This window comes from Poeciliopsis prolifica, unplaced genomic scaffold, assembly GCF_027474105.1.
Source record: "Poeciliopsis prolifica strain line A6 unplaced genomic scaffold, Auburn_PproV2 SCAFFOLD054, whole genome shotgun sequence".
Classification (NCBI taxonomy): Eukaryota; Metazoa; Chordata; class Actinopteri; order Cyprinodontiformes; family Poeciliidae; genus Poeciliopsis; species Poeciliopsis prolifica.
In genome coordinates this window covers 493,817-517,284 of record NW_026562429.1, presented here as the reverse complement: position 1 = coordinate 517,284, position 23,468 = coordinate 493,817, and the positions used below count along the sequence as shown (strand labels likewise).

The window sequence follows — 23,468 nt, the reverse complement described above, 5'->3', positions numbered from 1 at the left end:
TACATGTATTGGACACAAGATACCATCTGAAACCAGTCCGACAAACAATTTTTAGGCAAGCTGAGATACATGTATTGGACACAAGATACCATCTGAAACCAGTCCGACAAACAATTTTTAGGCAAACTGAGATACATGTATTGGACACCAGATACCATCTGAAACCAGTCCGACAAACAATTTTTAGGAAAACTGAGATATTTTTATTTCTAAGAGATCAGCCCTCTGAAACTCAGTGGGCTGATCTGAATGGGTACCAGGATGGGCAGAAAAAGCTGTACAAGATATCTACAAGTCAAAACAGAATAGAATCGACAAAGAAACCTGGCTTTGAATTGGAAACCTTAAATAATGACACGGTTTCTGGAGCAAGCAGTAAACAGGGAGTTTCAGAAGCAGAAGGGGTTCAGACAGCCTCTGTTATAAACCAGATTCTAACTAAAGAAGTGATCATTCAGCAGATCATTTCAGAAGAATTAACTGAATCTAAATGTCAGAAAAAGAAGCATATGACAATGAGAGCTGAAATGGAAGCTGTTGTCATCCCAGTGGAGACAAATTACAAGTTGATTCAAGACACTAAAATACCAAGAAATGATTTAGACATAGTAGCAGAGATCCCCCAGACGACTTCTGCAGAAATGGGGACAGAAGGGGAGAGAGACCAGAGAACATCACCTCCACAGAGAAAGGTCACATTAAATGAAGATACAATACAAACATCAAGTCAGGACTCAGAGACTCATGCTGCAGAAGAGTCAGCTGAGGAGAAGGATAACTGTGATCAAGAAAGACCCATGAAAAAATTATCTCTGTGGAAACGATTTAGGAAGGCTGTATCTCCGTCACTTCTGCGGAAATTCACAAACAGAAATAAAGTTCATCCACTGTAGACATGAGATTATGTCTCCAGCACATTAGATTTCAAAGCTGGCTGATTGGGAGTAATTGGATAAAGAGGTTCAGATGGTGTTAATTGGACATTTTAATATTAAAAAGCCAGGACTGCACGGGGGGAAATGTCTCCCTGTGTAGGGGTGGGTTCACTCCGGGCGCTCCGGCTTCCCCCACATTCAACAACATCACTGCTCAAATTCATCTATTCCAACATATTTATTGCTAACTTGAAACAGAAAATAAGACAACCACATTTATTCATATGTATACATATGTATATATATAAAAAAAAATTCCCTTCTCACCCACCGCGGGTGGTTCTTATCCTCTGAGCTCGGGTCCTCTACCAGAGGCCTGGGAGCTTGAGGGTTCTGCGCAGTATCTTGGCTGTGCCAAGGACTGCACATTTCTGGACTGAGATGTCTGATGTTGTTCCTGGGATCTGTTGTAGCCACTGCTCCAGTTTGGGGGTTACTGCCCCGAGGGCCCGATGACCACAGGCACCACTGTGGTCTTCACCTTCCAGGCCCTCTCCAGTTCCTCCCTGAGGCCCTGGTATTTCTCTAGTTTCTCGTGCTCCTTTTTCCTGATGTTGCAATCACTTGGTATTGCTACATCTACCACAACGGCTTTCCTCTGATGTTTATCCACTACGACAATGTCTGGTTGGTTCGCCATTACCATTTTGTCTGTCTGGATCTGGAAGTCCCACAGGATCTTAGCTCTGGCATTCTCCACCACCTTTGGGGGTGTTTCCCACTTTGATCTTGGGGTTTCCAGTCCATATTCTGCACAGATGTTTCTGTACACTATGCCTGCCACTTGGTTATGTCGCTCCATGTACGCTTTCCCTGCCAGTATCTTGCACCCTGCTGTGATGTGCTGGACTGTCTCAGGGGCCTCCTTGCACAACCTACACCTTGGGTCTTGTCTGGTGTGGTAGACCTGGGCCTCTATTGCTCTGGTGTTTAGGGCCTGTTCCTGGGCGGCCAGGATGAGGGCCTCTGTGCTGTCCTTGAGTCCAGCTTTTTCCAGCCATTGGTAGGATTTACTGATATCAGCCACTTGGGTTATTTGCTGGTGGTACATCCCATGTAGGGGTTTGTCCTCCCATGATGGTATCTCTGGCACCTCAACCTCCGTTCCCTGTTGTCTGAGACATTCACTGAGCACATTGTCTGTTGAGGCTTTGTCCCTGATGTATTTATGGATCTTAGTTGTTTCGTCCTGGACAGTGGTTCTCACACTCACTAGTCCTCTGCCTCCTTCCTTGCGGCTCGTGTACAGTCTCAGGGTGCTGGATTTGGGATGGAACCCTCCATGCATTGTTAGTAGCTTTCTGGTCTTAATATCTGTGGCTTTTATCTCCTCCTTTGGCCAGCTAATTATTCCAGCAGGGTATCTGATTACTGGCAAGGCATAGCTGTTTATCGCACGGATTTTGTTCTTGCCATTGAGCTGGCTTCTCAGGACTTGCCTTATTCGTTGGAGGTATTTAGCTGTGGCTCCTTTCCTTGTGACCTCATTGAGGTTGCCATTTGCTTGTGGTATACCTAGGTACTTGTAACTGTCCTCTATGTCTGCTATTGTTCCTTCTGGGAGTGAGACCCCTTCTGTGTGGATGACCTTCCCCCTCTTTGTGACCAGCCGACCACATTTCTCTAGTCCGAATGACATCCCAATGTCAGTGCTGTAGATCCTGGTGGTGTGGATCAGTGAGTCGATGTCTCGCTCACACTTGGCGTACAGCTTGATGTCATCCATGTAGAGTAGGTGACTGATATTGGCCCCATTTTTGAGTCTGTATCCGTAGCCAGTCTTGTTGATAACTTGGCTGAGGGGGTTCAGGCCTATGCAGAACAGTAGCGGGGACAGAGCATCTCCTTGGTATATGCCACATTTGATGGACACTTGTGCAAGTGGTTTGCAGTTGGCTTCAAGGGTGGTTTTCCACAGCCTCATCGAGTTTGCAATGAAGGCTCTCAGAGTCCTGTTGATGTTATACATCTCTAAGCATTCAATGATCCAAGTATGCGGCATTGAGTCATAGGCTTTCTTGTAATCAATCCAAGCCATGCACAGGTTGGTGTGTCGGGTTTTGCAGTCTCGGGCAACTGTGCGGTCTACGAGGAGTTGGTGTTTGGCTCCTCTGCTATTTACACCGATACCCTTCTGTGCCGTGCTCATGTGTTTATCCATGTGTTTGCTTATCTTGGCCGCTATGATGCCTGACATGAGCTTCCAGGTTGTGGAGAGGCAGGTTATTGGTCGGTAGTTGGGTGGGACTGGACCCTTTGATGGATCCTTCTGGATTAGGATTGTCCGCCCTTCAGTTAACCATTCAGGGTGAGTCCCACTTTGTAGCAGCTGGTTCATTTGGGCTGCCAGTCGCTCATGGAGAGCAGTGAGTTTCTTTAGCCAGTAGGCATGGATCATGTCAGGCCCTGGTGCTGTCCAGTTTTTCATGCCTGAGACTCTTTCTTGAACATCTGTCACAGTGATGGTTACCGGGGCTTGCTCAGGGAGGTTGCTGTGGTCCTCTCGTAGAGAGATCAGCCACTGTGCATTGCTGTTGTGGGACGCCTCCCTTTCCCATATGCCTTTCCAGTATTGTTCCGTCTCCAGCCTTGGTGGGTCTGCTCTGTTGTTATTGTTACCCTGCCATTGAGAGTACACCTTAGCTGGTTGAGTGGAGAAGAGCCGGTTAATCCTTCTGGATTCATTCTCCCTTGTGTATCTCTTTAGGCGGCTGGACAAGGCTTGGAGCCTCTGTTTGGCAGTCTCGAGTGCTTCAGGTATGGGCATCTGGCTGTACTTTCTGGGTACTGGTCTTTTCATTGCACCCTTGTGGAGCTCTGACAGTTGGCTCACTTCCCTCCTTGTTACCTTGATTTTAGCCTCTAACCGTCTTTTCCATGGTGGGTATTGGGTCTCATGGTTGCTCTTATAGCCAAGTATCTCAAGGATCACTGATGCTGAGTTGTAGATCAGCTCATTGGTTTCTGTTATGGTGTTGGTAGGGATCGTTCTCAATGCTGCATTCACATTCTCAATGAGACTTTCAGATGGTACTTCACTCAGCCGTTGTAATTGGCGCCGGGGAGGCCTGGTTGTCATTCGGGTCATGATTCTCTCTCTCAGGTCAGCAGCTGTCTCGTTCAGCTCTGTTTCGCTCATTGGGGCCGTGTATCCCCTCACTGGGTGGGGACTTGTAGTTAAGTCCCCACAGTCCTGACATCCGGGTTCCTCCCTTTTGCCGTAGCATTTGTGTTGTATCTCGTCAATCTCAAGTTGTGATAGCAGTTGCCGTTTGCGGATGTTGGAACACTGAGCTACTAGTTGTTTAGCGCTTAGTGTTGACTGGGGATGTCGAAGTAACCATTCCTTCCCCAGTCTTTGCATGTAACCTCTCTCACTAGGGTTACTTGAGTAGTAGCATTCCAACAGATCCACATTTTCATCTCTCGCCCATTTCCGTCTTGTTCCAGTAGCCCATTTGTCATCAAGGTGCTCTGGTTCCCCAACACCTGACGCAGACCTTGTTTGGCCGGGCGACGTCTGAGCCGGCATGTTATGCAACTTAGTATCTCTCATGGTATGAGGTAGGCAGTAGCTTGAAGGGTCTTGCCTAAGGACCCAGACTGGATTCGAACCCTGCCCTCTCGGGTGATATACTGATGCCTTATGTATTGAGCTATCCAGTCAGCTATATATATATATATATATAAAATTCCCTTCTCACCCACCGCGGGTGGTTCTTATCCTCTGAGCTCGGGTCCTCTACCAGAGGCCTGGGAGCTTGAGGGTTCTGCGCAGTATCTTGGCTGTGCCAAGGACTGCACATTTCTGGACTGAGATGTCTGATGTTGTTCCTGGGATCTGTTGTAGCCACTGCTCCAGTTTGGGGGTTACTGCCCCGAGGGCCCCGATGACCACAGGCACCACTGTGGTCTTCACCTTCCAGGCCCTCTCCAGTTCTTCCCTGAGGCCCTGGTATTTCTCCAGTTTCTCGTGCTCCTTTTTCCTGATGTTGCAATCACTTGGTATTGCTACATCTACCACAACGGCTTTCCTCTGATGTTTATCCACTACGACAATGTCTGGTTGGTTCGCCATTACCATTCTGTCTGTCTGGATCTGGAAGTCCCACAGGATCTTAGCTCTGGCGTTCTCCACCACCTTTGGGGGTGTTTCCCACTTTGATCTCGGGGTTTCCAGTCCATATTCTGCACAGATGTTTCTGTACACAATGCCTGCCACTTGGTTATGTCGCTCCATGTACGCTTTCCCTGCCAGTATCTTGCACCCTGCTGTGATGTGCTGGACTGTCTCAGGGGCCTCCTTGCACAACCTACACCTTGGGTCTTGTCTGGTGTGGTAGATCTGGGCCTCTATTGCTCTGGTGTTTAGGGCCTGTTCCTGGGCGGCCAGGATGAGGGCCTCTGTGCTGTCCTTGAGTCCAGCTTTTTCCAGCCATTGGTAGGATTTACTGATATCAACCACTTGGGTTATTTGCTGGTGGTACATCCCATGTAGGGGCTTGTCCTCCCATGATGGTATCTCTGGCACCTCAACCTCCGTTCCCTGTTGTCTGAGACATTCACTGAGCACATTGTCTGTTGAGGCTTTGTCCCTGATGTATCTATGGATCTTGGATGTTTCGTCCTGGACAGTGGTTCTCACACTCACTAGTCCTCTGCCTCCTTCCTTGCGGCTCGTGTACAGTCTCAGGGTGCTGGATTTGGGATGGAACCCTCCATGCATGGTTAGTAGCTTTCTAGTCTTAATATCTGTGGCTTTTATTTCCTCCTTTGGCCAGCTGATTATTCCAGCAGGGTATCTGATTACTGGCAGGGCATAGCTGTTTATCGCACGGATTTTGTTCTTGCCATTGAGCTGGCTTCTCAGGACTTGCCTTATTCGTTGGAGGTATTTAGCTGTGGCTCCTTTCCTTGTGACCTCATTGAGGTTGCCATTTGCTTGTGGTATACCTAGGTACTTGTAACTGTCCTCTATGTCTGCTATTGTTCCTTGTGGGAGTGAGACCCCTTCTGTGCGGATCACCTTCCCCCTCTTTGTGATCAGCCGACTACATTTCTCTAGTCCGAATGACATCCCAATGTCCGTGCTGTAGATCCTGGTGGTGTGGATCAGTGAGTCGATGTCTCGCTCACTCTTGGCGTACAGCTTGATGTCATCCATGTAGAGTAGGTGACTGATGTTGGCCCCATATTTGAGTCGGTATCCGTAGCCAGTCTTGTTGATAATTTGGCTGAGGGGGTTCAGGCCTATGCAGAACAGTAGCGGGGACAGAGCATCTCCTTGGTATATGCCACATTTGATGGACACTTGTGTGTGTGCATGCCTGTGTCTCTGTGTGTGTGTGTGTGTCTCGGTGTGTGTGTGTGTGTGCGTGTGCATGCCTGTGTGTGTGTGTGTGTGTGTCTCTGTGTGTGTGTGTGTGTGTCTCTGTGTGTCTCTGTGTGTGTGTGTGTGTGTCTGTGTGTGTGTGTGTGTGTGTGTGTGTCTCTGTGTGTGGGGGTGTGTGTGTCTCTGTGTGTGTGTGTGTCTGTGTGTGTGTGTGTGTGTGTCTCTGTGTGTGTGTGTGTGTGTGTGTGTCTGTGTGTGTGTGTGTCTCTGTGTGTGTGTGTGGTCTCTGTGTGTGTGTGTGTCTCTGTGTGTGTGTGTGTGTGTGTCTCTGTGTGTGTGTGTGTGTGTGTGTGTCTGTGTGTGTGTGTCTCTGTGTGTGTGTGTGTATGTGTGTGTGCATGCCTGTGTGTGTGTGTGTGTGTGTGTGTGTGTGTGTGCTTGTGTGTGTGTATGTGTGTGTGTCTGTGTGTGTGTGTGTGTGTGTGTGTGTGCATGCCTGTGTGTGTGTGTGTGTGTGTGTGTGTGTGTGTGTGTCTCTGTGTGTGTGTGTGTGTGTGTGTGTGTGTCTCTGTGTGTGTGTGTGTGTGTGTGTGCATGCCTGTGTGTGTGTGTGTGTGTGTGTGTGTGTCTCTGTGTCTCTGTGTGTGTGTGTGTGTGTGTGTGTCTCGGTGTGTGTGTGTGTGCATGCCTGTGTGTGTGTGTGTGTGTCTCTGTGTGTGTGTGTGTGTGTGTGTGTGTGTGTGTGTGTGTGTGTGTATGTGTGTGCGTGCATGCCTGTGTGTGTGTGTGTGTGTGTGTGTGTGTGTGTGTGTGTGTGTGTGTGTGTGTGTGTGTGTGTGGGTGATAAGCTGCAGCTGCCCCTCCTGCCAGCCAATGTGCTCTGTCATTAGAGAGGGAGTGGGCGATCGAGGTAAAGAGAGGGAGGAGAGAGAGGGAGTCGGAGCCGGCAGACGGACGAGCGAAGGCGCGGCGCTGCCGTATCATGACCCTCTGACTGACATCGGGACGACGCGGGGGGAGACGCTGCGGTTGCACGCGGTTGCCATGGCGCGTCCGTCTCCGAGCGCATCGCCCGGCGTCCGTCGCCGTAGCGATGGCTCGGTGAGAGAATGTCTCTTCTTCCCTGTTTCTGAACGCAACGAGCAGGAGAGGCTGGAGGCCCTGGTGCACCGGAGAGCCGGGGGCGCCGAGCGACGCGGCGGCGGCGTGGAGGCCCGGGAGCACCTGGACAACCGGCCCAAACGCTGGACCTGGGGCGGGCCGCCTGACGGAGCCGAAGGTGAGTTCAGCCTCAGCTGGGAGCTTTGTTGTGATGGTGATGATGTCATGGGAAGACTGGGAGTAATGGAGGGATGGGGGATGGAGAGGAGGAGTGGAGGTCAGGTGGAGAGGAAGAGGGGGATGGTGGGATGGAAGGGTGGAGACATGAGAGAGGAGGAAGTGATGATGTGAGGAGGAGAAGTGATGTAGGAAGAAAAGGGTGTGGAGGCTGCAATGCAGGATCAGCAAACCTCGCAGGGCTTCGCATCATCCGACCTGAGCAGGTAACGGCTTCACCGCTGCTGGTCGGGGCTACAGGTGTGTGTGTGTGTGTGTGTGTGTGTGTGTGTGTGTGTGTGTGTGTGTGTTATTGTCCTGCTGGGAGACACAGAGTCTCACCTTGAGCACAAGGCCGCCGCAGAAACTCAAAGTGCGACATTATGGCTCCTTTCCTTCCTGATTCGCGCCGTTCTGTTGTTTGTTTCTCTGTTACGTCAGCAATGAACCGCCGCTGATTTTATCCATCAGCTGTTCTCAGCTGAGGCGATCTGGCTCTGATCCGGGGTCCGCCCAGCGGCGGCTCTGGTTCTGATCCGGGGACGGGGTCCGCCCAGCGGCGGCTCTGGTTCTGATCCGGGGACGGGGTCCGCCCAGCGGCGGCTCTGGTTCTGATCCGGGGACGGGGTCCGCCCAGCGGCGGCTCCGGCTCCGGCCCGGCGGCCTGATCTGGGATCTGTGGCCCACTGCAGCAGAAGCAGCAGCGTCTCATCTTACAGATGATGGGCTGCGTTCTCAGAACCTCACTTGTTCTGCATCAGAAATGCTTTAAAACTGATTTAGTGGATGGGATGGACAGCAAATTTAATCTGTTAAATTAGGAATATAATGGATTAATTGTGGAAATGCATCCAACTGTTTGAGCTGGTCTGTTTTATTTAGATTTTTAAAGCATTGAAATTGAGCGCTGAGCGGCTCCAGTTACCAGTCAATGTTTAGGTCCAGTCTGGAATAAAGCTCAGGGTTACCAGCCACTTCCTGTCCGGCAGCAGGGCGTAAAAATAACATTTTTTTATACCTAATCTGATATCCAATTTTAATCGGTTTTCTTTTTCTTGCTTAGATTCTTTTTTTGTGCACTTAACTTGCTGTGGCTGGATGGGCTGGTGTTGTTTAAATGTGACCCATCAGTTCAGGAAAAGGTTTTTATTCAGGAGTTGGAGTGATTGTCTTCCAGTTTGGTGTTGATCATTGAGCCGCCTCTTCATCCTGTTTGCTCTGCAGCGACTAAAAGCTGCAGTCGATTAGGATTTAGATGCATTACAAACTGCATGACGACCTAATAATGGCTGACAGATCAGACGTGTAGCAGACAGTAGAGTCAGTGCAGACAAGATAAATTAAAATAACTCAATCATTTCCATTTCCTCTCTTTCTACTGGATGATGAAAGTTTTCAGTCTTTGGTCTCAACTAGAACAATTTTGAGACTTTATAATTAATTTTAGTTTTGTTCTATTTATTTTGGATATTTAAAATGTCTTTCAGTTCCAGTGCTAAATCTTCATTAACAGTGAAGTTTATTTATCTTCAGGATGTATTCTTGCTTTGTTAAGCCGTTATTATCACTGTTACTCTAAAATGGTCTCAAGACAACAATATTATTGTTTATCACAATAAGTTCTGGGACAATTCATCGTCCGGCATAATATGTCATCGTGATAAACCTCTGAGGTTTATCTGTGTCGCACTCCAGTTTGGATTGATTTCCTCTATAATCTGTAAAAAAAAACTCATTTCATGCTTTATTGGATTCAAATTGAGTCCAGCTTTGCTGCATCTAACTGCAGTGATAAACTCTGACCTCCTTCCTCTGTTCTGCAGTAATTTAATATTTATGTTTACTGGATTAACCTCCATATTTAACCACTTACTTATTTTGATTCTGTAAATATTACACAGTCCCAGCTGCATAAAATAATTACATTACTGATTTATATGCAAATGATTTAAATGAAAATCTAAAAATTAGAAAATAAAAAAACGGGATGCAAATGGCTAAAACTTAGAACAGAAATAGAATAAATACAGAAAAAACAAAGAGAAATATTAGTTTAGTTCATATTTCTATATATTTTTTCATTTTTTTACAGATTTAGTTGCTTCTTTTCTAACTCATGAGCTAACTCCAGCTTCTTTATACCAAATACAGATGAAAAATGGATCCAGATGAGAAAGTTTGAGCCTCTGCTTGTGCGATGTGACGTTTCGCTGTATTTGCAGTATTTCATGGCGGGTTTTTCCGTAGCCGTGTTTTGTCCGAGTCGATGCTGCTTCCTGCTCAGATGGACGATAACTCGGGTGTGTGTCGGTGTGTGAATGCGTAACGCTTTGCTTTTTCCGCTCTGCTTCACCTGCTGCCCAGGTAACCCTCAGACCCCGCCCTGCCATGCCATTGGCTCCGCTCAGCCCAATGAGCTTCCTGCCGCTTCCAGCGCCAGCCAATCCCGTAACGGTACTGATCCATGACTGTGTGTGCCACGCCCATCCCGCCTCCTCTGCAGCCGCTTCGCCGCCTGCATGCATGCGTCGTCTTTGTGTCGTCAGACTGACTGTGGCGTCGTCCTGTTGTGACGTTTATTTAAATCAGCAGCAGCGATGCTGAAAATCTCTGCAAGGGCATTTCACGTCTACGTCCATTTTTTAATTTACTTTCTAATCAAAATAATCCAGATTTTTAAAAATAACCTGTTAAAATGTTACAGTAAACCGATAAACTTACTACTTTTAATGCAGAATCTGCTGCATGAAGTTATTACATATCTTACTGTAAAGGTGAAATAAAAAACAATAAAAACAGGAGAAAATTACCTAGATAAACAACAATGGAATAAATATTTAAACTTCCAATATTTTAGGAACCATTATCTTACCATCATGTTAAAATAAGAAAATAAAAAAAGGAGAAAATGTACAAAGTAAATAAAAACCTGCATAGAAATGATTAAAAATTAAAAACAGGAATGGAAAAAAAAAAAATACAGAATCAATTCCAGTGTTTCTGAAACCATAAATAAAGAAATAGAAACAATGGAAAATAAATGAATTTAAAACATGTATGCAAATTATTAAAAACACAAAATATAAATGGAAAAAATATAGAAAATAAAAAAGAGAGAAAAATAGGTTAGCCTACTTTATAGATGTGCATTTTTATAATATTTTTCACATTTTGTAGCAGATTTAAATAATTGTTTTCTTTCATTATAGTATTGTTTTGTTTATATTTTTAATTTATATTTGTTCAAAAAGAAGCTGCTTTTGTTTAAAAATACAAATTAATCACCTACATGCTGCCTTTCCACCAGTCAGTTTTTTTCTTGTTATTTGTATAAAATCTAAAGCATTTTTGATTAATTCTGGAGAATAAATGCAAAAATCCCATCTACCTTAATTTGACCTTTTTTCCATTGTGGTTCTGATCCGTATTCGGACCGGTCAGTCCTGTTCCAAATGCCTCTGATTGTGATGCTTGTTGAAAGCTAAATGACTCCTGCTGCTACGCGACATTTACAGAAGTCATGTGACTTTATTTATGCGAGCAGATTATAGAAACAACTTTAATTTATTTGTTGTCTAAACGACTTTGATTTGGGCATAAATTTATTCATGACTGGAACAAAATGTTCAGTTTCCTTTCTGTTGGGGAAAAAGTTGAATTTGAACTGATAAAAGCTGCTAAAATCCTATTTTGCGCTCATTTTATATGTGTAAACAATCTATTTAATGTCCATTTTGCTTATTTGATGTTTTATCAGTTTAATATTTTCATTAATCATAGAAATAGATGTGAAATTTCCTGCATACTAGATCACATTATTTTGCAGAATCTCATCCCTGATTAGGAAAAAATACTTTAATTGGTTTCCTGCTGACTGATATCATTAATTGACTATTAAAGAAAAGTAGATTAAAGAAAAGTAATTTAATTGGTAATTTATCAAAGCGGTGAGAAATGTCTCGCTATGCAATATGAATTTAAACATCCCACCCAAATGGCTCCATTTTCCTCTGAGAAGTCTGTAATGGTAAAAAGATAAGCAGGAAAAACGAGTCAGTAGAAAATAAAAGGACTATTGATCAGCAAAGTGAATCTTTGTCTTCACAGAGAATAAAGAAGTGAGGAGTGATCAGGACTCAGCCATCCTGATCACAGGCGGCTGCTCCTCTTCCTGTCCTTGTTTAGCCATGCATGAACATGATTCTCAGCAGGGAGTCCATCCTATAAACCACACACACACACACACACACACACACACACACACACACACACACACACACACACACACACACACACACACACACACACGCATCATGCCAGACATTCAGCCTGTAGCTATCTATCACCAACGCCCAACCAGACAGCATCAACACATATTTTAATCGTTTCTGCCCCATTTTACTCACCAGCAGCTCCAAAGATCCACGTTTTTCTTTTCTTCATTTCTTTTCTCATTTTGTTGCTAAATATGTTGCACATTTACAAAAACTGTTATAAAAATGCCTCTTGTGATTCTTACTCTGGTAACCATGGTTCTGATATTGTTACCATGATGTTGAATCATTATGGATCCAAACAGCAGATTCAGAATCTAATCCTGTCAAAATTATTAATTGTTCAATTTGTGCTTAAATAAAGCAACTTTAAAAACTGATGTAATTAACACAGAATGAAGTGTAGTTAAAATCAAAGTAATTGATTTATTTTAGTAGATGAATAAAAATGAAACAACATCAGAAATAAATAAGATAAAATAAAACATCAAATAATAAACCAGACACAATATAAAGGAAATAAAAATGCAGTAAAAAACAAATTTAGAAAATCCCTCCAGGTTTTTCCTGAAAATTCACGGAAAATAAGCAGATCGCTGCTTGTTTTCATGCTAATGAATATTTGAGTTTATTCAAGCAGTTGAACTTTCATCCTGCAGTCAAATGATGATTAAATGTGAAAAAAAGAAGAAAAACCAGATAGAAATTTGATGACAAAAAGCAACGCACCCCGTCCTGCCACACCATAATTCATTCTAGTAAACACATCAAACAAATGATAACAATAGACGAACTCCAGAGACGTCAAACTCAGGATTATTGTAAACACTTGGATTGACCTGGACGTTTTATGTGATCTGATTTTGTTTTAAATAAAGAAAGTGAGTAAAATATGTTTGGAAAAATTCTCCGCCTTCGAGTTCTTCTGCATTCTTCATTTTAATTTCCATTCATCTCATTTTTTCATGGGTGTAATGACAAAAATAACGAGTGAAATTACTGGTGCAGTATTTTTTTAATTTTTATTAAGCTGTCTGATAACATTAACTCTGAATATAGAGAGATTAAAAGATTTTAAAGCTGACTAAACCGACTAAAGTTACATATTTTATGAGCTTTGGGAAATCAACTGCTTACGAACTTTAATATGAACCTTTAATTATTCATGAAACTCCTCAGAACAGGAAGTACAGTTTACAATAAATGAATCAATTTTCTGATCAAACCGAGTCATTTTTATTGGATATGAGGATCCATGGTGCTTTCAGGCGCTGTAGGACGCATTACCGCTCAGTTTCTCAGTGACTGATTTTCTGCCATCATCCTCCATTTCATGATGAAGAGCCTCTGCGGCTTCACGCCTGCCTTGCATCTCTGAGGTTAATTCATGCAGCGGCTCATCGACCTGCAGGATTATCTTCTGTGTGAGCAGTTTGGTGTTTGTCCTCTGGTGTTTCCAACACATGGTAGTGTCACAAACGCAGCGCGAAATCAGCCGTGGATGTTTCTGTGGAAATAACTAACCAGTGGGGTTTTTTGTTGTTTTTTCAATAATAGTTGACTTCTTGTCTCCACCAACGATGGATCAGCCAATCAACAAACAGCTTTCCAGCTCCTCAGCGGCTCTCAATTCCCCAGAGAGAGGTGAGACCAAATATGGCTGAACAGGAAGCAGAACAAGCCGATCAGTGATAGATAGGTTAACAATTACAATCTGGTTAAAAAAAACATGAAGGATTTCACTTTAGGAAAGAGAAAATCAGACTGTTGTAATACCTAAAGCTGCAAACTATCAGGTGAACTTGTAACTGTGTTATTATTACTCTGATCAAGTTTTAAAAGCAAGAAATATTTAAGATTTAACAAATGCTTCTTTGGGTAAATATGCTGAATTAAGAATGTTTTTGTGACATGTTTTCTTTGTGTCAATAGACGAACTCCAGAGAGTTGTCATTTATTTTGTGTGCCTGTGTTGTGACCTGTCAGTGTCCTCTGTGTCCCGCCGAACAGCTTCCCCCAACAACAACAGATCCTTCAGGAGTTCCTCCAACCGCAGAAGCATCGCCGGATTCCCCGAGGAAAAAGCCAAAACACCAACGGTCAGAAGGAGAAAAAAATGATATTTTCTTGATTTCTAGTAACCAGATCATCATCATTAACACTGGAACTGGAAACAGCAGAAACAGCAGTTCTGCTTCTATGGGTTGATAAATAATTTTTATAAAAAGTATTTATGAAATCAGAGGCTGCACAGTGGCTCCTTAGAGTTCAGTTGATAATAAAAAAGCTGATTAATATGTCATTAATAATTATAAATGTGACCTGTAGGGGGAGACAGCCAGCAGGTCCGCAGTTCTTCCTTCAAGGCCAACAGTAAAGGCCACGCTGCGTCCAAGCGGTACGTAGTCGCACAAACTCTCCTCCGATCCCGTTCCTGCTCAGATGGCGGCACGCTGTGCTTACAGGGTGAGGTCCAACCGGAGCCGCGCCCAGTCGCCCTGCTCCCCGGGACAGTACCCGCCGTCCCCGCTGCGGCAGAGAGCCCCCACTCCAGGCGCCGACGACAAGGGCATCAACGACAACAAAGGTCACGGCACTCTGGAGAGGAAATCTGCCAAATCTGAAGCTCCAGAAAACAAGAAGATCAGCAAATCCAGCAGCAGAGAGCTGAACGCAGGTTCCATCATCATCATTATTATTATTATCATCTTCTCTAAACTCTCACAATACATCAAAGCTTAGACAAACACAGACATAGCAGTTACCATACATGTCATAATAAAAGTGAAATAGAACTCGTCATTACTGTCTAATGACGTCTTAAAGGGGCAGCACCATGTAAAATCTAATTGTTTTAGCTTTCCATCAAGTTAGAAAGTTTTTCCCTCATCAAAACAAACCTGCAGTGTTACTTTGATTCTTTCATGCATGTTTGAAAAATCTTTTAATCTCCATGGCAACCATTCAGCTGCTAAACACTTGGGTGGACTTAGCTCCGCCTTCAAGGCGCAGCTCCTCCCCCACTCAGCTCCTTTAAACTATCCAGCAGCAATTAGCAAACATCTTATAGAACTGCTGAGCTCGTTATGAGCTTCTGCTTAGAGAAACATCACTAAAAAAGTTAAAGGGTTAATAGAGGAGCCATGTTGGCGTGACTTCCTGAAGAGAAGCTTCAGAAACAGCAGAAGTTTTTTAAGAGGCAGAGACACAAAATTCAAGGCATCAAATAACAAAGTAAAATTCTCTTAAGCCATATTTAACATATGCAGCTTTTTATAACAACTGAATGCAATAAAGTTACTCAGTTGTGCTATAAACTGACCTTATGTGGCTGGAAAACACGTACTGCCCCTTTAATGTGTTTGAAAGGTAGCTGAGTTGATCGAATGTTTAAACAAAACCTGTCTTAATATTGTTTAGGTTAAACATTTTACTGGTTTCATTTTCCCTTCATATAAACAGGGGTTAGGTTTATATTTGTGATTTAATCAAAAACATTTCTTTAAAAAGAAGAAAGAATGTAAGAAGAGGAAGCAGAACTGCTGTACAAGCAGACTTCAAAATAAAAGCGTGACTATAAACATCTACGAGTTGAAGAAGTCTTAACTTCAACACAAGCGTCAAACTTTATTCAACTGAAAGTTTATGAAAAACCAAGTAAATGAGCACTTTAGAATTTAACCAAAAACTTAATTTATGAATTTAATACCTCCACAGAGTCACCAGGCACGCCCAGCGGCCGCAGCGTTGGCGGGACGACGGACGCCGAGGAGGCGTCCCGGCTGCTGGCGGAGCGACGGCGTCTGGCCCGGATCCAGAAGGAGCTGGAGGAGAGGCAGCGGCAGGAGGAGGAGAGGTGAGAGAGTCAGGTTATCTGGGATCGGCTGATACTGTCTGAGTCAAGAGTGGAGAGGTGAGAGTCAGTCAGGCTATCTGGGATCGGCTGATACTGTCTGAGTCAGGAGGTGGAGAGGTGAGAGTCAGTCAGGCTATCTGGGATCGGCTGATACTGTCTGAGTCAGAGGTGGAGAGGTGAGAGTCAGTCAGGCTATCTGGGATCGGCTGATACTGTCTGAGTCAAGAGGTGGAGAGGTGAGAGTCAGGTTATCTGGGATCGGCTGATACTGTCTGAGTCAAGAGGTGGAGAGGTGAGAGTCAGTCAGGCTATCTGGGATCGGCTGATACTGTCTGAGTCAGAGGTGGAGAGGTGAGAGTCAGTCAGGCTATCTGGGATCGGCTGATACTGTCTGAGTCAGAGGTGGAGAGGTGAGAGTCAGTCAGGCTATCTGGGATCGGCTGATACTGTCTGAGTCAAGAGGTGGAGAGGTGAGAGTCAGTCAGGCTATCTGGGATCGGCTGATACTGCCTGAGTCAGAGGTGGAGAGGTGAGAGTCAGTCAGGCTATCTGGGATCGGCTGATACTGTCTGAGTCAGGAGGTGGAGAGGTGAGCGTCAGTCAGGCTATCTGCGATCGGCTGATACTGTCTGAGACCACAGCTGCAGGGAACAAACTGAAAACCTGCTGGACTCAGATGAGGAAATTAACACTGAACAAGAAATATGAAAATCTAAATTAATATCAGGTCAGGGTCTGAGCTGTGGAATATCATCGTTCATGTTTTCTTTAGGCTGAAGGCGGAGGAGGAGCAGAGGAGGCAGGAGGAGGCCAGGGAGCGCCAGGAGAGGGCGGCACGGGAGGCCGAGGAGGAGAGAGCGAGGAAGGAGGAGGAGAAGAGGAGCAGAGAGGAGGAGGAGAGACGACAGAAGGAGCAGAGATGGAAGAACATGCAGGACCAGCTGGACAGAGAGGTCAGTAGATTGATGTAGATACAAACTGAGCCAAAAATATAAAGTCAATCAAAAACTAACCAGGATCTGATATTCACAAACTGCAGCCGATAATCAGGTCTCCATCCAGGTCAAGAGTCAGGAAAATGGCTGCTAACATATCTGCAGATCCCGCACATGCTGGACATGAGCTGCCTTTTTTGAATTCTCTTTATATAAAAAACATGGCAGTACGTACATGTACATATTCTGACTGATTCATTCATCCTTTGCTTTATTTCCATTAAACCCACAGTTTCCGATCTGTGGCCTGAGGGCCACATGTGGCCCATGAAATGACTTTGTTTGGCCCTCTGGCCACAAGTCAAGAACAATGAAAATTTGGCAAACAAAACTGACATCCTGAATTTTTAATTCAATGAATTTTGTGACTTGCCCAGTAATTTAAAGGTAAAATGTTTAAACTTTATGCTCTAAAGTTGATATATTTATACTTGGAGTCCATATAAATTGTGAGTGAAATTCATTCTGTCCACTATATTGGCGATTAAAGCTATTATATTTTGTTCTAAATTTAATTGGATATATTTCTAGCAGGTTTTTTGGCTTTTAGAGAATATGACTAATTTTTGTGACCCTAACTAACATAAAACAGGAAACATTTGGTCTGATTCAGAGAGTGAGAAAAAACAGTGTGGTTTATTCAGAGGATGTAAATATGAGGTTTCAGCTGCTTAAGGTGAGCGACTGCGTGTCTTCCAGCGGGAGGAGGCCTTCCTGCGGGCGCAGAGGGAGGCTGAGAGGAAGAGGCAGGAGAGGGAGCTGCTGCACATGCAGGAGGAGCAGGAGAGGCAGCAGAGGAAGAAGGTACCAAACGTCTCCGCTTTGCTTCCTCCTTCAGCCAGACAGCGGCTCCATCACTGGACCAGATCGTGTCCAAATCACACCGGTCCTCCTCTGTCCTCAATAGGTTACCAGAATAAAAACGGTCTTCTTGTTCAAATGATACAAATTATATATAGTTTCTGCTCTCACTGTGTTTCTGCATATTACCTCTTTGGAGTCTGCATAATTGATTAATCAATGACTAAATTATTACAATAATTGATTAATCTGCTTGGTCGTTTCAGCCCTAATTGTGTTGAATCTGTTTTACAGAGAATTGAAGAGATTATGAAGAGAACGAGGAAGAGCGAAGTGGATCCTCCATCTGGAGCGTCGGGTAAATATTCACTCAACCAAACGTTTCGTAGCTGATATTAAATCAATGTTTTTGGCCAATAAGATGTGGCAGAATCTGACTTTTTGGGAAACACTCCAAAAGCAGGAAATTAACTACAACATAGGGCATTCTGGGTAAATACAGCCAGTACAAAAGCATTAGCCTAGTGCTAGCGCGACAAATGGCTCGCGGTTTTTACCAAAGACAAAGATAAAACGGCTAAGATCTGACGCCTCCGATTTTGTTTACATTTCATGAAGAAAGTTACGCTCAGTGTCTCATTCAGAGGTTTTTGTGTCGTTTCCTTTCGGGGTTTTTGGTCCAGCGCCCCCACAGGCGAGGAGGGGAACGGGTTTTCCAAGGTTTTGGTTTGTGAAAATAGAACAAATGTTGCCATTTTGGTGAAAAAACTTTATAAGCCCCTGAAAGAACAAAAAGTTAAAGTTTTAATCTGGGAAGCGTCAGGGTGTCTGGCTGACGAACCAGACACCCAGATCCAAGTCTGGCCTGGATGCCAAAGGAAATGTGAAATAAATGACTGAAACAGTAAAACTTCACCATGATGAAGGAGCAAAATGAATCCCACAATCTGCACAGTTTATTTCTGCTTCCCTTCCGTCATTAGATACATGTTCAGGATTTCCTGAGCTGCTTTTCTGTGATATTTTCCTCCTGAGAGTTTTAGTCTGCAGTGTGACTCAGCAGTTAGATGAACAGAGAAACATCGCCCCCTATCGCAGGCAGGTGGAACAGCAGTGTTCCTGACCTTATCTCGGCGATGCAGGAGGAAATGATGATCAGTGCAGATTTAAAGCCCTCCTTCATGCTTCACTGCTGCAATATTCATCATTTTTTTCTCTGCTGGTTTCATTTCCTCTGACTGATTTTTATTCCTGTTCGCATAAAAGCTGCTGAACTCAACCTGACATCAATAAGGATATTTATTCCCTGTTATTTTATTGTTTTCTTACAGCGTGTGATGCTAAAGCTGAAGCTGTAGGCGCCTCAGAGGAAGACGCTCCAGCTGAAGCCCCCATCATCATGCTGGGCCCCCTGGAGAACAAAAGCTTTGTGGACGAGCTTTCTGATGGAGTCCAGTCCATGGACGTCAGGTAAACCCACAAACGTTTCTGCTCAAACTGCAGAGAGGTGAATGACAGCACTGCCTAAAACAGACACAGAACCCGTAAAGTTAGCTTCACTGTTTCAAATAACTACAAAAATGGAAGAAAATGTTGTTATTTTTAAGGTTTTATTTGTGTTTTTGCTTTAAATGTGAATTAAAATTTAAAGTGTTGTGGTTTCTGAATAAAATTTGAAAACACTTACAAACAGCAAACTGCGAAATAAACTGAACCTGAATCTGATAATAAAACTAAAAGAAACAATGTGAGTTAGTTTTGTTTTATTTCAAGATATTTACACTAGAAAAATACTTGGTCATATTTTGTGTTATAGAAAGTACTGATTATCTAATTGGTTATTTCTCCTGTCACAATAACATATAAATCAATCAACTGCATGGAAAATTAAAACGAGCTCAATAATTTCCATTTGCATGATTTATTGTTTCTCTTTTCTCTCCTTAACAAAACTGGATGATAAAAAGTTCAGCTTTGTGTTTTGGTCCCAACTGAGAGTTAAATATTCATTAGGATGTAAAGTTTATTCATCTTTGAGAATGTGTTTTATTATATTATTGGAACTGGTCTCAAGACAACAATGTTGTCGTTTATCGCAGTAACTTCTGAGACAATTTATCGTCCAGTATAATCTGTTATTGTGGAGGCCTAAAGTTAATGAAGTAAAGAAGCTGCGGTTGCTACTTGAGCATCAGCGTTGCTTTGACTTACTGATTACCTGAAGCGAGTCCCGGTGTTGAACTAAATGTTGTGTCTCTCTGTCGTCGTTGTCCTGTAAGTTCTCCGTCTGTTTCCATCAGTCCCGTCTCCAGGGACGAGCAGGCCAGCGCCCAGGAGTTCTCCCCGGTGGCCGAGGGGCCCGACGGCTACCCGGCCGACCAGCCCATGGACCTGGACGCCCCGGGGCGGGGGCGCCCTGGAGCCGACACGCCGCCGTACCCCAGGCTGCAGGCCGGCAGCGGCGTGGGAGACCTCAACAAGAACCTGCTGATCCAGGCGTACAGCGCCGCCTCCGAGTCCGCGCAGCTCATCCACAGCGTTGGGCCGAGCAAACTGGACATCTGACACCGGTACCGGTTCTGGAAGTCCTCCACAACAGTTCAGGCTCAGTTTGAAGCACTTCTCAGGGAAAGTGTGTGACGTCTGTGTAAAATGGAGACGCACCGATCCAATCCTTTCACTTCGATATCGATATCAGAAGTTTTGTATCGGCCCATAGAAAAACAGCTGAATTAAATTAAAATGCTTTTGTTTTTAAAACAGACACAAATACTGAAATACAAATTTATTGTAAAAACAAAATCCTATCAAGTATTTTTGGTCTAGTTTCCATTACATTAAACAAGGCAAAACTAACATGCAAATAACTTTACAGCGAAATATAGGAGCTTTTTGAGTCAGTAATTCTTTAATATTGATTTTAAAAAGTATTAGTTCAACTGGCAGATTATTTCACCTGTAAAATGGGGAAAATGTTATAAGTTAAATAATCTAGTAGTTTTTTTAAATTAATATTAAGGAATTATTGACTTTAAAAAAAGTTCCTATCTTGCTGAAGAGCTACTTATATTTTTACTAGAAACTAAAAATTACTTGGTAAATTTTGTGTTGTTGGAATTAACGATTAATCGATTACTAAATTAGTTGTTATTTTAATCACAATTAATCGGATTCATTGTGATTAAATGTAATTAGACACGATTAATCATTAATAACAGTAATAAACTGTTTAAACTGTTTTTATCTCACAGTGTTGGAGAAGTTTGAAAACTTTCCTAGAAATACTTGAATTTTGCTGTAGGAAAGTGAATCATTTTCAGAATCTGGTCCAGATGTTTAAATTCTGTTTTCAGCTCCTGGTTTTGTCTTTGCGTTTCGTTTCAGGAGCTACAACAGGAGCAAACACAGCCACCTCCCTCTGCAACAGTAGTCATCCTTCGCACCAGAAACAAAGTTTAGCATCTGATCTTTCATCCGTGTTTCTGAACCGCACCGGAGCAGACGGGGAAGTCCAACTCCCAGAAACATGCTAAGAATGTCAAGTTTATGTTTCTGACTACAGCAAACTCTTCTGCCTGCTCAGCAACGTATTTATGACATGAACGTGTGAAGGTTCTGGTGTTAAAACTGCAATTGCTCATCCATAAATCAGAGGTTCTGATGAAGCTTCTCCAAACGTTGTAAATAGATCCGACTGCAGGACGATCAGCAGAGAGCCGCTCCGACGTGTAGCATCTCCGAGCCGGACTAGCCGGCCGTGTCGTTCCGCAGAGCGTCGGTGTTTCTGACGGTGTTTACCTTCAACCTGCTGGCAGACGCACCCCAGTCTGCAGAGGACAGCGGCGACTTTGGGCCACAGCAGACGGAAAATAAAGGATAAATTTACACCAAAAAATATCAGAAAATTTCTAGAAAAGACAAGGAAATGTTTGAGCTTGAAATGTAAAAATTTTCCACAATAAACTCAGAAACTTTTAGGTTGATCTCAGAAATTTTCCAGAAAAAAGGGAAGTTTCTGAATCAAAAAGTTGCAAATTCGCTAGAAAAAATTTTGAAATTTCAGTTGTTGAAACTCTGAAATTTCTGTTTCTGCTAAAGTTTCTGACATTGATTAAATTTTTTGTTTGTTTTTTCTTGCAAATTTTCAACTTTTCGAACTCAGAAATATTCTTGTTTTCTTTTCCAGAAAATTTCTGAGAGATTCTCAAAATTTCTGAGTTTTTTGTTGCTCATTTTTTCAAACTCTAAAATTTCCATGTTTTTTTGTAGAAAATTTCTGAAATTATTCTCAAAATTGTGAGTTTTTAGTAGAAACTCCCTCTTGTTTCTGTCTTTGTTGGCCCTGATTTGCCGGGTCAGTGGAGAATCTCCCAGCAGACGGTCATATAGACATGCTAACACGTAGCCTGTAGCTTTGGTTTCGCTGCTGCTTCTCGTTCCACCTGCAGGGGAAACGGAGGGAGAAACAGCTCCGTGTTTTGTGTTTTTTCCTGCAGGATGAAGATGTAAAGTGTAATTGTCTGGCACTGACTGTAACCACACAAGCTGCAGTTTCTGGCGCACGCAGACGGTAGTTACGTTTCACATCTGCACCTCACAGCCCGTCACCTCTGAGGCCTTGAAACCTCTGTGCATCATCTCACTGATAGTTTCTGCAATAATCCAGAAACCAATAATCTGAACCTACAACTGACTTTAATTATTTACCAGCAACTCAGACTTTAAAAGATGGATAATTATGATGTTTTCTTTAAAACCCATTATTTATTCCTAAGGATTTGAACAGACTGGGATGTACAGCTCTGTGTTGGGAGAGAAAACAGCCTTTACTTTTGAGTTTCAGTGCATTTATTAACATTTCTCTCACTTTCGGCTCGTCTTTCTCCATCAATTTGCACATCATTGAAACCAGTTGGTCCCCATGTATAAACATAAAGGACTTAGCATTTATCCTAATAATTAAACTCTGTGACACTGCAGCTTGGTGGAATATATTGTTGTAGATGTGGTGCATGGATACTTGCTGAAAAAGAACAATAAACGTCATCAAACCATTTCCTTCAGTGAGCTGGCTGCATTTATTTGCAACACTTTTATCACATAAATCATCAAAAATCACTTCTGAAGTATTAATCATTTTCTCTGCAGCTGTAAAACTCAATCTGCAAATGTTCTAAAAAGAAGATTTATTTATTTATGAATCAAAAATACTTAAACTTAATCCACAACCAGATTCCTTATTGATCACCTTAAGACCAATTTTGTGTTTTTTAAACCAAATAAAATGAAATTTACATTATCTAAACTACATCTACAGGGAAAAGACAAACTTTATGAATAAAGATACAAAATACACTGCCCTGTTTAGCTGATGCTCTCGTGTATTGGGAACAATCCTCCAATCATAACGTCTCCTGGACATTTGGCTTCTTGTTTGGATTCACAACAGAAAAACTGAAGTGATAAAACAGACAAAAAGCCCCACAAACTAAAACAACATTTCATCTCCTTCTGCTTAAAGTTTCTCCAAGAAGAAATCAGAGTTTGTGCGTCGCTGTGATGTGGCAACAAAACACTAAATGTCCAAACTGAAACAAATCTGTCTTCCTCTGTTCCTCTCCATCAAGCGTAAGGAACGCTGCAGTTTTTTTCTTTGTTTTGTTGACAATTGTCTTCAATTTATCCAGTTGAATTGTTAAAATCTTTGAACTGAATGTTAAAATAAATTAAGAAGTTTATAAATGTGATTCGTGTTTATTTTGTGAATAAAAAACATTCTTTATGATCATTTCTGTTGCTGACAGGGAAGTAAAGGCGGGTAATTCCCAGAAGGAGCGATGACGTAAACAGGAGCAGGTTTTCTTTTGTTGTCTTTTCAAACCTGTGAGATCAAACATTTCCACAGAATAAAATGATTTTCTGGAATGTTAAACTGGGAGTTTTTTCTTACTTATCATC

General features: G+C 43.1%; 1 pseudogene; it reads left to right on the top strand.

The window, feature by feature from the left end:
- The window catches only part of LOC129378898 (MAP7 domain-containing protein 2-like), a 31,640-nt pseudogene extending 9,954 nt beyond the window's left edge, over window positions 1-21,686 (top strand).
- The last annotated feature ends 1,782 nt before the right edge of the window (window positions 21,687-23,468 follow it).